Here is a 16,529-nt window from a genome sequence, read left to right as displayed (position 1 = left end):
ATTCATAGGCTAATTTTGCCAAACATTTAAACAAGAGATAATATCTATTCTTCTCAAACTATTCCAGAAAATAGAAAAGGAAGGAAAACTTCCAATTTCATTCTATGTGGTCAGCATTACACTGATACCAAAACCAGATAAAGACACTGCTAATTAAAAGAACTACAGGCTGATATCTCTGGTAAGCATGGATTCAAAAACTCTCGATAGAATACTAGCAAACCAAATCCAACAATATATTGAAAAAATTATTCACCACAATCAAGTGGGGTTTATTCCTGGGTTGCAAGGTGTTTTGATAGTCACAAATCAATCAACGTGATACATCTCATTAATAAAAGAAAGGATAAGGACCATCTGATCATTTCAATAGATGCAGAAAAAACATTTGATGAAGTACAACATCCATTCGTGATAAAAACTCTCAAAAAAGTAGATTTAGAGGGAACATGCCTCAACATTATAAAGGCCATATATGAAAAAACCACAACTCATATCCTAAATGGGGAAAAATGAGACCTTTTGCTCTATGCTCAGGAATAAGACAGGGATGTCCATTCTCACCACTTTTATTCAACATGGTATTAAATGCTCTAGCCACAGCAATCAGACAACTAAAAGAAATAAGAGGCCTCCAAATCTGCAAGGAAGAAGCAAAACCCTCACTATTTGCAGATGACATGATACTATATATAGAAAACCAAAAATACTCCCCACACACAAAAATACTAGAACTGATTAATGAATTCAGTAAAGCTGCAGGATACAAAATCAATATACAGAAATCTGTTGCATTTCTATACACTAATAATGAATCAGCAGAAAGAGAAATTAAGGAATCAATCCCATTTACAGTTGCACTAAAAACAATGAAAGATACCTAGGAATACGCCTGAACAACGAGGGGAAAGACCTGTACTCTGAAAACTATGAAATACTAATGAAAGAAATTGAAGATGACACAAACACATGGAAAAACATTCCATACTCATGAATTGGAAGAAAAAAATATTACTAAAATATCTATACTAACGAAAGCAATCTACAGATTTAATGCAATCCCTATCAAAATACCAATAGCATTTTTCAGAGAACCAGAGAAAACAATCCTAAAATTTTTAATGAGCCACAAAAGACCCTGAAGAGCCAGAGCAATTTTGAAAAAGAAAAAGGAAAAAAAAAAGGAAAGCTTGAGGCATCACAATTCCAGACTTATATTACTAAGTTGCAATAATCAATACAGTATGGCATTGGCACAAAAATAGACACATAGATCCCTGGAACAGAACAGAAAACTTAAAATTGAACCCATAGCTCTAATGTCAGTCAATCTTTGACAAAGCAGGATAGAATATGCAATGGGAAAGAGACAGTCTTTTCAAGAAACAGTGTTGGGAAAACTGGACAGCAACATGCAAAAGAATGAAACTGGACCACTTTCTTACACCATATACACAAATAAGCTCAAAATGGATTGAAGACCTAATTATGAGACCTGAAACCATACAAATCCTAGAAGAAAACACAGGTGGTAACTTCTTTGACATCAGCCATAGCAACTTCTTTTTGATAGGTCCCCGAGTCAAGGGAAATAAAATAAAAAATAAACTTTTCAGACTACATCAAATTATAAAGTTTCTGGGTGCATGGGTGGATCAGTTGGTTGAGTATCCAACTTAAACTCAGGTCATGATCTCATGGTTCTTGAGTTCGAGTCCAATGTTGGGCTCTGTGCTGACAACTCAGAGCCTGGAGCCTGCTTTGGATTCTGTGTCTCCCTCTCTTTCTCTGCCCCTCCCCTGTTCGTGCTCTGCCTCTCTCTCAAAAAATAAATAAACATTAAAAAATATTTTTAAATAAATAAATAATAAGCTTCTGCATAGCAAAGGAAACAATAAACAAAACTAGAAGGCAACCTTCTAAATGGGAGAAGATATTTGCAAATTACATGTCTAATGAAGGGTTAGTATCCAAAAAAATATAAAGAACTTATAAAACTCAACATCCAAAAAACCAAATAATCCAATTAAAAAATGGGCAGAAGGGGCGCCTGGGTGGCTCAGTCGGTTAAGCGTCCGACTTCGGCTCAGGTCATGATCTCACGGTCCGTGGGTTCGAGCCCCGCGTCGGGCTGTGCTCACAGCTCAGAGCCTGGAGCCCATTTCAGATTCTGTGTCTCCCTCTCTCTCTGCCCCTCCCCTGTTCATGCTCTGTCTCTCTCTGTCTCAAAAATAAATAAACATTAAAAAAAATTTAAAAAAAATTAAAAAAATAAAAAATGGGCAGAAGACATGAATAGACATTTTTCCAAAGAACACATACAAATGGCCAACAGACACATGAAAAGATGCACAATATTGCACATAATCAGGGGAATGTAAATCAAAACTACAATAAGATACCACCTCACACCTGTCAGAATGGCTAAAATCAACAACACAAGAAACAACACGTATTGGCAAGGATATGGAGAAAGGGGAACCCTTATGCGCTGTTGGTGGGAGTGCAAACTGGTGCAGCCACTCTAGAAAACAATAAGGAAGTTCCTCAAAAAGTTAAAAATAGAACTCTATGGTCCAGCAATTACACTACCAGATATTTACCCAAAGAATACAAAAGTACAAATTCAGAGGAATACATGCACCCTGATGTTTATAGTAGCATTATCTGCAATACACAAATTATGGAAAGAGTTTAAGTGTCCATCAATTGATGAATGGATAAAGAAGATGTCGGGGCACCTGGGTGGCTCAGTGGTTAAGCATCTGACTTCAGCTCAGGTCATGATCTGGCGGTTCATGGGTTCAAAGCCCATGTTGGGCTCTGTGCTGACAGCTCAGAGGCTGGAGCCTGCTTCCGATTCTGTGTCTCCCTCTCTCTCTGCCCCTCCCCCACTCATGCTCAGCCTCTCTATCAATAAAGGAATAAACGTTAAAAAAATTTAGAAGATGTGTTACATATACATAGTGGAATATTACTTAGCCATGAAAAAGAACGAGATCTTGCCATTTGCAACAATGTGGGTTGAACTAAAGAGCATTATGAAATAAGTCTGTTAGAGAAAGATAAATAGTGTATGATTTCACTCCTATGTGAAATTTAAGAAACAAAACAAATAAATAAATGGAAAAAAAAAGAATATAGAGAAAGGCAAACCAAGAAACAGACTCTTAACTGTAGGGAACAAACTGATGGTTACCAGAGGCAGGTGGGTGGAAGGATTAAATAGGTGATGAGGATTAGGGAGTGCGCTTATGGTGAATCCCTGGTGATGTATGGAAGTGTTGAATCACTACATTGTACATCCGAAACTAACATTACACTTCATGTTACTAACTGGAATTTAAATTAAAAAATTTAGAAAATAAAGTGAAAACTAAGAAAATTACAAAATAGATATGCACATGGTATGGAGTGCTTTTTTCCTTCTCACCTGCCAACGTGGTGTTCAGGTGCTTCATTGAGGTTGGCTGGATGTAGAGTGACCTACGTCTCTTTTGGGCCTCATACAGGGGAAGCGGGCTTGGACTGTAGATGTTATTCATCAGAACAAGGCTTTGGTTGCTGGACCCTGCACTCAGCTAAGGATACAGGCTATGCCTTTCAAATCCATGCGGCTCACTGACTTCATCCTCAAGTTCCCACACAGTACCCAGCAGAAGTATGTCCAACACACCTGGTGGAAGGCAGGTATCAGTATAAAATGGGCAGCCACAAGATGCACCAAGTAGATTAAAACCAGAGAAAGAAAAGCCAAGTTGACAGATTTTGATTGTTATAAAGTCATGAAGGCAAAGAGAGGGGGGAATAGAATAATCAAGCTTGATGTTAGGAAGCTGCAAAAAGCAGCTCTCCTGAAAGTTTCTCCCCCCAAGAAGCACCTGCTGCTAAGGATGTAACTGCAGCCGCTGTTGCAAAGTTTCCAGCAAAAAAGATGGCCAGTATCCAGGTGCCTGGGTGGCTCAGTCAGTTAAGCCTCCATCTCTTGATTTTGGCTCAGGTGATGATCTCATGGTTCATGAGATCAAGTCCCGTGTCAGGCTCCATGCTGACAGCGTGGAGCCTGCTTGGGGTTCTCACTCTCCCTTTCTCACTGCCCCTCCCCTACTGGTATGCACCCTCTCTTTCTTCCTCTCTCAAAATAAATAAATAAACATAAAAAAAAAAGATGGCAACTGCGGGCAAGAAGGCTCCACCCCAGAATGTTCTTGCCCAGAGAGCTGCAGGCCAGAATGCAATGCCTCCAAAGGCTCAGAAGGGTCCAAAAGCTCCAGTCCAGAAAGCATGTGCTCTGAAGGCATCTGGCAAGAAAACACAAAAGCCTAAGAGGCTATTTTAAATAAGTAATAAAGGTTCTTTTGGACACGCAAAAAAAAAAAAAACCTGACAAAATTACAAAATAAAAAAAAGTGCAGTATTTGAAGATAAAAGACTCACATGTAAACAATGCATAATTCACAATTAATACACACTGCAAACCCTAGGGTAAAATCTGTTTTATTTTACTTACAATTCATAACAGCCTTGTATTTCAACTTCGAACAATTTAGTGGTTTTCTCAAGGTTACAGAGCCAACAAATAAATGAAATGAAATTCAAACACAGATCCTCTGATTCCAAAGGCCATGCTTTCTCTTCACGTAGCATATAATGCCTGCTCTTTCAGCATTCTGAGATGAAAGCTCTCAATCAAAACTGAAGCAAGAAGAAATATAGATTCAGCCATACTAATAAAATGTTAACTTTCTATTAGATCAACATGGTGAGGGACATTTTTTACATTTTCACACACACGTGTATGTGCACACCCCCCCTAAGGAGCACCACATTTTCTAGGAATATTAGAATTATTTAATCTGTTCCTAACTTACTTCTTAGACTCACCTCTTCTTCTCTGCACCCCAATAAACTCCAAATACCATGAATTATTTATATGCCATGTTTATGGAAGTTTACATATACTTTTCTCTCTGCTCAAAATACCCTTCCTCTGGTGCCCCAATTTTTGCCTAATCATTTCAAGGAAAATGGCTCAGTTCAACCTTCTCTTAATTAGACCCTAAAAGTGAATGATCTCAACATTTCCTGTCTTACAGACTTCTGAAGTATCCTGTGTCTACCTCTGACACGGGGCATTTCAATCTGTATTACATTGGCGACTCACTTTTTTCGACCACTACAGGGCACATTACTTGGGTCTAAAAACTGTATCTATTTGTCTTCAACTTTCAGTCCCTACCCAGTTCCTGGAAAATATGAAGTACCCAATCAATGCCTATTGATGAATAAAACCATTGATCATTCAAGAGTTTGAAAAACTAAAACATTTTTTCCTGAAATCTAATAAATCCAGTTCAGTGTATGGGAGGATGTTCTGGTTAAACAAATAATTTGCTTGAAAGATTCTCTATAGCATAAATATTAGAAAAGAACCATGATATTATGAGATATATGAAAGCCCTGCTAAACATAATTTACTTTTTTTTAATGAAATTTTGGATATTATTATGCTTCAACATCATTTAATAAAGAGATCTGGTTAGTGTGTCAAATGTCAAGGAACTTACTATATAGTGGTGTCACTGTTGTTGTTCCAAATATTAATCCAACAGTATTTCTTTTTTTAATATTTTAATGTTTTTTAATTTATTTTAATTAAAAAATTTTTTTAACATTTATTCCTTTTTGAGAGACAGAACATGAGTGTGGGAGGGGCAGAGAGAGAGGAAGACACGGAATCTGCAGCAGGCTCTAGGCTGAGCTGTCAGCACAGAGCCCAATGCGGGGCTCCAACTCATGGACTGCGAGATCGCGAGATTGCGACATCATGACCTGAACCCAAGCTGGATGCTCAACCGACTGAGCCTCCCAGACACCCCTGTTTTAATTTTTTTTTAATGTTTATTTATTTTTGATAGAGACAGAGCATGAGGGGGGAGGAGCAGAGAGAGGGGGACACAGAATCTGAAGCAGGCTCTAGGCTCTGAGATTCCAGCACAGAGCCGGATGCAGGGCTAGAACTCACAACTGTGAGATCATGACCTGAGCTGAAGTTGGACACTTAACCGACTGAGCCACCCAGGCACCCCAATCCAACAGTATTTCTAAAAAGCTTATTTTGTGGGCACCTGGTTGGCTCAGTCAGTTAAGCATCCAGCTTCAGCTTGGGTCATGATCTTGCAGTCAGTGAGTTCGAGCCCCATGTCGGGCTCTGTGCTGACAGCTCAGAGCCTGGAGCCTGCTCTGGATTCTGCGTCTCCCTCTCTCTCTCTGCCCCTCCCTTGCTCACACTCTGTTTCTCTCTCTGTCTCACAAAAATAAATAAATGTTTAAAATTTTTAAATAAAAACTTATTTTGGAAGCAACTGTAGAGACTATATTCAGTAATTTTCGGGATATCTTATTAATCTTCTGATACTGTCACACTGATGCACTGACCTTGAAAAGTATGTCACTAATATTAAATTTGTCCTGGGCAAGAACTCATGCTTGAAGGAGGCCAAGCCAATGATCTCCTGCCTATGTATTCTTCCCAATTTACCTGTCCTATTTTTATCATCCATGTCCCATTCTTGGCTTGATATCCTGACCTGATATCCTATCTTGCCTTCTCACATTATATAACCTTTTAGACTCTGTCCCTCATTTAGGACTACAGTGATCAGGATGTTATGGCCTGGAGCACCTCCTTAATTTTTACCATTCCCCATTGCCTATGGTGGGGACTCTACTCCAGCTCCCAGTGGACTTTTCTTTTCCTGGGCTACTCCCCAGCATCCTCCAGGGAGAAAGGCAGGGTAGAGGGATTATACAGGCAAAATTTTGACAAGTTTGTTATTCCTCCTTATCATCAAAAATATATGACCAGACCTTTATGATAGGGACCCAGTGGACATTTGAATTAACGGCAAATTTTGTTTGGGGGAGAAACTGTTCTCAGCATTTCCTGAATTCTAATCCTTACTTTGAACTTTGAACTGTGCATGGGCACAGACAAGACAGTTCTCTTTCATGTCTTAACATCACTCTCTGTAAAATTGACTATAAGAACAGCTATCTACTTAAAAAGTGGATACCTAGATCAACTTTTGTTTGTGAAGAGCCACACTAGAATTGAAAAGGCCCCCATTTGCTTAAAATGATGGTTTTCTCCTGTTTCATTTGAGTGAATACCAGGAAATCTTGATGGGATTTTAGCGTGTCATGTGCATATGTGTCTAATGCACAGAATGTTTATATATTAAATTATGTCATATGAACTAGATATAATTTTTAATATAAAATATGACTTTATTAGATGTCTGCCATAAAGTCACAACCATGGTTGTCCTAAGGTTGGGAATGTGGGCAGACAAGCAGTCTAAGCAAGCATGAATTTCCATTTCTCAGTTTTCCTACAGGCTTGTTCCTCAATCATTCCTTTCTTTAAAGACAAGCTGTAGAAAGTATCAACTATCAAGAAATATATATGGAAGAAATTTTAAAATTCGAGCCAATACTTGTCTCAGAAAATTGCTGCTCACTTTGGAAACAGAATGCTCCAGCTTAGTTCAAGGAGCTCCTGATCTCCATACCAGCGTCGTTTCAAAACCTCTGTGCTCACATTCTCAAGACCAGCCTCTAAAGCAACTGTTCCCCCTATATTTTTCCTTAAAATGAACTGCAAGTTAAAATAGGGTGGTTTTACTCAAATGGGGATTGAGATGCTAATATTTCCAAAGAAAATGAATCCAGAGTTTAGCATAAATATATAAAATGTACATTTCTCATTTCTAATAATTTTTTACATTCCACGTAGAACATTCACACTGCACTCATTCATGGACTCGGTGCCTAATTTGAAACATATTTTCCATTGGAGAGATGATTTTATATGGAAAACGAAATAACTCCTGTGGTCCCTCTGTGTATATTGAAAAAGAAGTCTGGAGCCATTATATAGTTTATGCTTAAGTTTTGATTAAAAGATACCATGAAAATCCCATGAGAGTGCAGTCCAAGGTAGAGGATTTGATTTGAGCATATTGAAAAAAGATTGGGTGCCCAAATACCAGTTTTAAGTATCTTTTCTTACTGAACTATATAATAAACAATCCACATGAATGTAAAAACCAGCAACTTCCTGAATCATGGTCACATCTGTTTTCCAGTCAAACTTAAATCCCCTATCTCTAAATTTAGTGAATAATTCATTTTAGATCTGGAAGAAAAGTTAGTCCAACTCCCTCATATTACAGATGAGGAAATTGAGGCACAGAGAGATTTCTCCTCCATAACCCCTACTAATCCTTCCAGTCTCAGCCTCAGTCATTCCTTGGGGAAGCTTTCTCTGATTCCTGCCACCACCAAAAATGACGCCTCCTTGATATAGACTTACAAATTCCTCTGTATTTTTCCTTCATACTGTTTAACATAACTTATAAGCATGCAGCTGTTGTTGTTGTTTTAATGTTTATTTAGTTATTTTGAGAGAGAGAGAGAGAGAGCAGGGGAGGAGCAGAGGGAGAGGGAGCGAGAGAATACCAAGCAGGTTTCAGGCTGTCAGCACGGAGACCCGCATGGGGCTTGATCCCACGAGCTGTGAGACGATGACCTGAGCTGAAATTAAGAGTTGGAGGCCTAACTGACTGAGCCACCCAGGCGCCCCATTATGCACTTGTTTTTTGTGATGTTTTGGTTTAAAATCTGTTGTCACAAGGGAAAGCTCCATGAGGCTCCACACTGACTAGCACATGCCAGGCACAGAGAGGGTGCCCAGTAAGTATTTAATAAACCAATGTTTAAGTGACATGCAATGACACAAACATATGTGTCACTTCATTTATAAAATGAGAGGATACACTAGATGGTCTTGAAAATTTATACCAACTAGAATAAAATTTATGAATGCTCAGTTAGATCTGATGTTCTTTCTGCTCTGCCACAAATGTCAGAGAAGACAAGTCTTGTTGCTATTTCTGTTTCTCCATTTCCTGTTTGTGTAACTTTGGACAAATTATTCTCTACATTGAAGCTCAATTTCTTTAATAGAAAAAAATAATAAAAATCTCTCTTCCAACTGATTTATTTTTTAAATTTTATTTAAAAAATTTTAAGTTCATTATTTTAGAGAGAAAGCATGAGCAGAGGAAGATCTGAGAGAGAGGAGGGAGCAAGAACCCAAGCAGGCTCCCCACCGACAGCGTGGAACCTGAGGTAGGGCCCAATCCCATGAACTGTGAGATCATGACCTGAGCCGAAATCAAGAGTCAGATGCTTTAACTGACTGAGCCGCCCAGGCGCCCCTAATTGTATTCTTTAATTATGGTAATATGTATAAACACAAAATTTATCATTTTAACCATTTTTTTCTAAATATTTAGTTTTGAGAAAGAGAGTGAGTGGGAGAAGTGCAGGGGGGTGGATAGAGGATGTAAAACAGACACTGCGCTGACAGCAGACAGCCTGGTACAGGACTCAAACCCACTGACTGTGAGATCATGACCTGAGCCAAAGTCAGACACTCAACCAGCTCAGCCACCTGGGTACTCCACCATTTTGATCATTTTTAAGTGTACAGTTCAGTGTCATTGAGTACATTCATGTTGTTGTACGACAATCACCACCATCCATCTTTGGAAATGTTTTCATCTTCTCAAGGCATTTACTTTTGTACTCCCGCTTGACCAATCCTTCCCTTTTTCTCAGACCTCCTATCCATTTACCTTTTCTCACCATCCGTCACTTGAATTATCTGTTACTATGTAACAGGCCATTTATTGGGCTCACAATTCTGCGAGGTGGTTCTTCTGATCGAGTCTGGGCTCAAATGATCTTGTTTCTGAGTTTGGTTCAATTGGTTAGTTGACTGGGGCTTGGCTGGTCTTGGATGGCCTTACTCATGTCTAGCCATAGGTTGGTTGTTGGCAGGTGTGACAAGAATGACTAAATCATGTAATTTCATCCTCCCAGTAGAAAAATTATTCATATTGTGGTGATGGCAGTATCCCAATAGCACCAATAAGTCAAGACCCAGTGCTCCAATGCTTTTCAAGTGTGGAGCCATTATCAGTGTGGAGGAGACCACAAAAGGGCATGGATGCAGGGAGGCCTGGACAAATTGGGGGACATTACTACAAAAACATATCACACCCTTGTTAACAAATTGGATTCCATGTTCTACCACTACATTCATTTCTACACATTATCAACTCTCTTCCTAATTCTCCCTCCAAAACACTCAATTGGAAAAAAATCAAAACTGTGGTCAGAGCTAACAATCTGCCTATCCTGCCCTATATTGGAGTAATTTATTATTACTGAAGAATATCATCCAAACAGGCTAGATGCATTCACTTGTAATTCATGACTACAAATCCCATCTGGGCACTGAGTATTACTTATTACTCCCACATTATTTTTCTGATTAATTCATTTTGATATTGTCCTAGAGATAATCTTACTTCCTAGTATCCAGCACATAAATACACACATGGAGAAAGAGAGAGAATCAGAGAATCACAAGGGTGTTTCCTTCTCTTGCTGACAACAACTCTCCTGCAGCTGATAGCACAGTCTTTGCCTTCCTTCTAGATAGATGCCTTTCAAATCCATTTCTTCAGGCTTAATCTACTTCTTGTGCTTCCTCCTCATATACCCAGCTGCGTCCTGTCATCTCACTTAGATGTCTGCTAGGCAGCTCGAACATAACATGCCCAAACAGAACGTTTGATTCTGTTTGTTTCTTCACCCTCATCCTGCAGTACCTCGTCTCTCTCTCCCGGTTTTCCTCCATTTCTAATGGCACTTAATGTTGCTCAAGCCCGTAAGTGGGAGTCACTCTTGTTTCCTCTTTCTTGCTAGCCCTCCTCATCAATCCATTAGCAAGTCTTGTCAGATACCAAAAATCCTATTTCAAATGCACGTGCTTTTTTAGATCTCTGCTTTCACTACCCTTGCCAGGCTACCATCACCCCTCATCACCTGCAATGTCTTCTTAACTGCTCTCCCTGCTCCTTCTCTTGGACTGTTGTGTCTACTCTCTCTACGCAGCTACTGGAATCTTTCCAGAACACGAATGATCATGTTGCTCCTCTGCTTGACATTTTCTGATGGCTTTTCACTACACACAGAATTAAATACAAACTCTTAATGGTTGCAAGGCCCTGATATGGACCCTGTCTGCCTCCTCCTCAGCCTCACCTGACATTACTCTTCTCTGTATTCTTATGCTTCAGCTACTCAGGCCCAAGTTCTATTGCTTGAACACACAAGGCCTATTCCTGCCTCAGTGGCTTTGGCACTTCCTATTTTCTCCACATAGGATGTTGTTCATGTGGTGAGGCATTATCATCAATCCGGTCTCATCTCAGATATCACCTGGCCATCCTTTCTAATGTCGCTTCCCCTCTATGTCCTCCTCATACATAACTATACACACCCCTGCTCACTCTCCATCACATTACCCTGCTTCTTTCTCACAGTGTTTGTATTACTTGAGATTTTTTGTTTATATCTCTTCCACTAAAATATAAAATCCTCAATTGCTGACATACCTGTTTTGTTCACTACTTTATTCCCAGCTTCCAGGAAAAAGTATGAAAAATAGTAGCCGTTCAATAAATACCTAAAAGAAGAATAACAAATTGTTTTACATTACATGCTTTCTGGGAGAAGTTTTTTAATAACTTTTTTACTGTTTCATTTATTTTTGAGAGGGCACAAGGGGGGAAGGGCAGAGAGAGGGGGACAGAGGATCCAAAGTGGGCTCCACTCTGACACTGAGGCTGATGTGAGGCTCGAACTCATGAACCACGAGATCATGACCTGAGCTGAAGTCGGATGCTCAACTGACAGAGCCACCCTGGTGCCTCTGTGAGAAGTTTTAAAATGTATATTAAACACTCTAGTACCTTGTAGTCCCTCAATAAATGTTGTTCATCTCTTTCCTCACAACTGAAAATGGATATTTTTTCATCTTTTTCCCTTGGCACGTAGCAGTTTCTAGAAATAGTATGCATATAATAATAATTTTTTGTATCAAAGCAATGATTCTATAATAAGTGGTCAGTATGGATTCCATAGGGTATTTCAGTCAAGATATTTTTGGTAACAAGTAACATAAATCCATTTATACTAACTTACATATAAAAGAATAATCATAAGGGCAAAGGTGTCATCTTATAGATATACAGAAAGTACAGCCATGACCTCCCTGGATCTTGGAACTGAGAAGTAGAAAATTATTACATACCATAGCTATTTCTTCTGTGGTAGCATACATTTTTGTCTGGATCATTCTGTCTCTGCAGTTCAGATCTTTCTAGTGTTTTAAGCAACAGCTATCCCAATCCTGGCTTTCTATTGTGCATAGTTCTAATGACCAAAAGACAGTAAACCAGTGTCTGAGAAAGAAATTTCCAAATTCCTATCAAGAAAATCTGATTTACCGAAATTGGGTCAAATACTTGCCTCTACTCAAACATGTATGGCCAGGGGTTGTGGTGATATATTATCAAATGATTGTGCATGTGTGTGTGGGTAAGAGTAGAGTAGAGTTCTCAGGAAAAAAAAAATGAACAAATAAAGAAATGGACAAATTCCTCAGAATGCATTTACCTCTCAAGATCCTTAAGTTCAACTTACAGAGGAGTGGAGAATCTATCTCCAATGGCAGCTTTGGTTTCCAGATCTTAGCTGATTTTCCTTAACCATGTCCCATTCAAATGGTGAAAAATACATTGAGAGGGGAAACTTGGCCCAGATGTATGTGGAGACTTTGCCTTGTGTCAGTCACTAATGAGACTTCACACTCCAGGGGCCTACCAGTGAGCGGGTGTCTGATAGGTGTAAATTACAAGTCAGATACACAAAGCACTCACAATATGGGGGCAAGAAGTCTTGTCTGATAATGTTGAAGGAACAAATGTAATTGGCATTTTGATCAGGGTACACATATTCCCAGGAAGAACCATTTTGAAGCAAGTTACCGAGTAGAGATTGAAACTGAGATGCAAATAGACACCACTTTCATCTTTGACCTCTAGAGAAGCTTGATTTATTAAGAGTGTAGGAAAACAGAATGATTTGATTCCTGGTGTTAGCACGGGCAACTACAGTGGAATCATGGAAGGAAGGGAAAGTGGATTTGTTTTAATCCTTTTTGTCTTATCCTCTAAAAGGCAAACCTACTGGTTTCCCATGCATAAGAGAGAAGTATTTTTTGAATTTCAGGACATAATTCTTCCACCTGCCACATCCCATCTGTGACTCTCTCATGAAGAATGAACACTCTTTGAATTGAGAGATAGGAAAGAATGAGAAAAGGGTGAAAATTAGACTGCTTTTTGAACAGGGAATAAAAGTTAGAAAAATTAAGAAGAGGACGTATATCTGAATGCTGCCTTATATTTTAGACTGTCCAGACTAGAAGGAAAATATTTGTTATCTACGTCAAGTCCAGCTTCATTTTAACAACATCAGGGGACAGTAATTAAGAAGGTATAAATGTTGGATATGCAAAGGTTATTTATGCCTTGAGCAAGTAAAACAGAGATTATAGTGTTTATCACTTATTCCTTAGATTTCCAACTTGACTTCATAAACACATGTTAAGACCTGACATCATAGACCAGGGCGAAAACACAGAATGTACACTATTTGTCATTGTCTGGCATGACATCCAGCAAAACTCATTGGACTTAACTATGCTAACCATTTTGAATGGTCCATATATCAGCTGTTTTCTGGCAACTACATTTTTATTTATTCATTCATTCATTCTTGCATTTCTTGACACATCCATTCTCCCAAAAGATTTTTTTGAGAACCTTTCCAATTCCAGGAGGCAAATATAATAAGGCAAAGGAGGAGGAGAAAGAGGAGAAGGAGTAAGAGGAGGAGAAAAATTAATTAGGACCTTGCAGAGTACTTTGTTTTGTTGTGCACTTACTCTATGTGGTAGTTAATTTTATGTGTCAACTTTGCTAGGCTATAGTGTCCAGTTGTTTGATCAAACACTAGTCCAGATGTTGCTGTGAAGGTGTTCTGTAGCTATCATTTAATATTTAAAAGATCATCCCTGTGGGGCGCCAGGGTGACTCAGTCAGTTAAGCATCTGACTCTTGATTTCAGCTCAGATCATGATCTCATGGTTCACCCTGACCAGTGCAGAGCGTGCTTGAGATTCCCTCTGCCTCTCCTTCTCTCTCTCTCTCTCTCTGCCCCCCCCCTCAAAATAATTAATAAAATAAATTTGTAAAATAAAATTAAAAAAACAATCATCCTTGATAATATGAGAGGGCCTCATCCAATCGGTTAAAGCCTTAAGAGCAAAAACTGAGGTTAACCAGCAAAGACGGGATTCTGTCTCAAGATTTTAACATAGAAGTCCTCCCTGAATTTCTAGCCTCCCTAAATTTCTGACCCACACACTTTAGACTGAAGATTGCAACCAACTCTTTTCTGAGTTTGCAGGCTGCTGTCCTGCCTCACAGATTTTGATTTGCCAGCCTCCACAGTCATGTGAGCCCATTCCTTCAAATTTCCATCTTTCCTCCTCCCACTGTGCTCTCTCTTTCTTCTCCATATTTGGCACTTTCCGAAAGCTTTATATTTACTTAATATCTCATGTAATCTCTGCAACCAGATGCAGATCCAGATATTATTAGGCTTAAAAGTAGTCTATTTGGTAGGTTCTTTTTAAGGAAAGCAATATAAAATTAGAAATACAAAATTAGATACTGAATTTGGAGAAAATCTCCATAAATGAAGCCTTGCAACATATCCTTTGTTAATGTCGTGGTAAATCTCTCTCTCTCTTCTTTTTAAAATGTTTATTTTATTTTTTAAGACAGAACATGAGCAGGGAAGGGGCAGAGAGAGAGGGTGACACAGAATCCGAAGCAGGCTCCAGGCTCTGAGTTGTCCGCACAGAGCCCAAAGCCGGGCTCTAGCTCAGGAACCATGAGATTATGAACTGAGCCAAAGTTGGATGCTTAACCAACTGAGCCACCCAGGCACCCCAATCCTTCTCTCTTTACAACAACCTGTGAGATAGGTACTGTTATTTTTATTTTTCCCACCAGACCTAGGAGGGAATTGAGATTTTTTTTTTTAATTTTTTTTTTCAACGTTTATTTATTTTTGGGACAGAGAGAGACAGAGCATGAATGGGGGAGGGGCAGAGAGAGAGGGAGACACAGAATCGGAAACAGGCTCCAGGCTCTGAGCCATCAGCCCAGAGCCTGACGCGGGGCTCGAACTCACAGACTGAGAGAACGTGACCTGGCTGAAGTCGGACGCTTAACCGACTGCGCCACCCAGGCGCCCCAATTGAGATTTAAAAGAGTGACGTGCCTCATGCCTTAAAGCTCAAGATTGGACAATGTAAAATTCTAGAATAAATTATACGTTATGCTTAAGACTTAAGGTGCCTTATGTAAGTATATTAGGTAACATTTCACACAGGAAGTTTCTATTTTCGATTGAAGAGAGGCAATTCTGAGAGGTCTATGCCTTCCAATTTGATGTACCTTTTTAATTTCTAGATCCAAAGTGTACCACCACCACTGCTAACTGAATAGAACATAGAGAAACAATGCGCCATGTAATCAAAGGCTTGAAACCCATATGGTGCTGGCATACTAGGATTTCTGGTCACAAAATGGTAATAGTGCATTAAAAAAAAACTGAAACAAAATGGAATGCTTTTAGTATTTATGGGTTTTATTATTTTTTTTAATGTTTATGTATTTTTGAGAAAGAGAGACAGAACATGAGTAGGGGAGGAGCAGAGAGAGAGACAAACACAGAATCTGAAGTAGGCTCCAGGTTCTCAGCTGTCAGCACAGAGCCCAATGTGGGGCTCGAACTCATGAACCACAAGATCATGACCTGAGTCGAAGTTGGACAGTCAACCAACTGAGCCACCCACGAATCTCCTTTGTCCTTATGGATTTTAAAACATATTTCCTTTTCTGTTGCTCTTTATTCCCAAACAAATGTCATACATTATATTCAAGATACTCAGCTTGGACACAAATATCACTGGACCTATGATAAGCCTTAAATAAATCTAAATATTTTGCTATATTTACTTCAGATCTTTAAAACAAAATATTATAGTTAAAAATTAAACAACCATTGTATTCCCTCCTTGGTTACATTTCTCTCTACCTCCGTAATTACTGGTGGAATAAATAAATAACTGAACTAATAAGCAAATCCAGTTGCAATAATATTTTCTCTTCTCTCCTTCTCAGCAAAGCCATAGTGCTTCCACCCTCTAGGCTAGACAACACCAACAAATAAACATACCCTACAGATCTGAGTGAAGAAACGAGATGAATATTCTGATGCACCCAGAATGTCCAATAATGTCACTGGGCAATATGTTCTATGGGAATGGAAACACCCTGAATCAGCTCAGACTTAGTCCCCTCCTTAACCTTAATCAACTTACTGGCCCTGGATGCATCTGTCTTTTAAAAATTTCTATCAGAATTTCTGCACATCTATTTTTAGAATCACAGAATCACTTCTCTTTAATT

The 16,529-nt window shown here is 39.0% G+C and overlaps 1 pseudogene; it reads left to right on the top strand.

The window, feature by feature from the left end:
- Positions 1-2,347: 2,347 nt before the first annotated feature.
- Positions 2,348-4,339, top strand: LOC111556656 (annotated as a pseudogene).
- The last annotated feature ends 12,190 nt before the right edge of the window (positions 4,340-16,529 follow it).

The sequence above is a fragment of the Felis catus genome, chromosome D1 (assembly GCF_018350175.1).
Source record: "Felis catus isolate Fca126 chromosome D1, F.catus_Fca126_mat1.0, whole genome shotgun sequence".
Lineage (NCBI taxonomy): Eukaryota > Metazoa > Chordata > Mammalia > Carnivora > Felidae > Felis > Felis catus.
The sequence above is the reverse complement of the archived record's forward strand: the minus strand, read 5'-3'. Positions and strand labels throughout refer to the sequence as shown.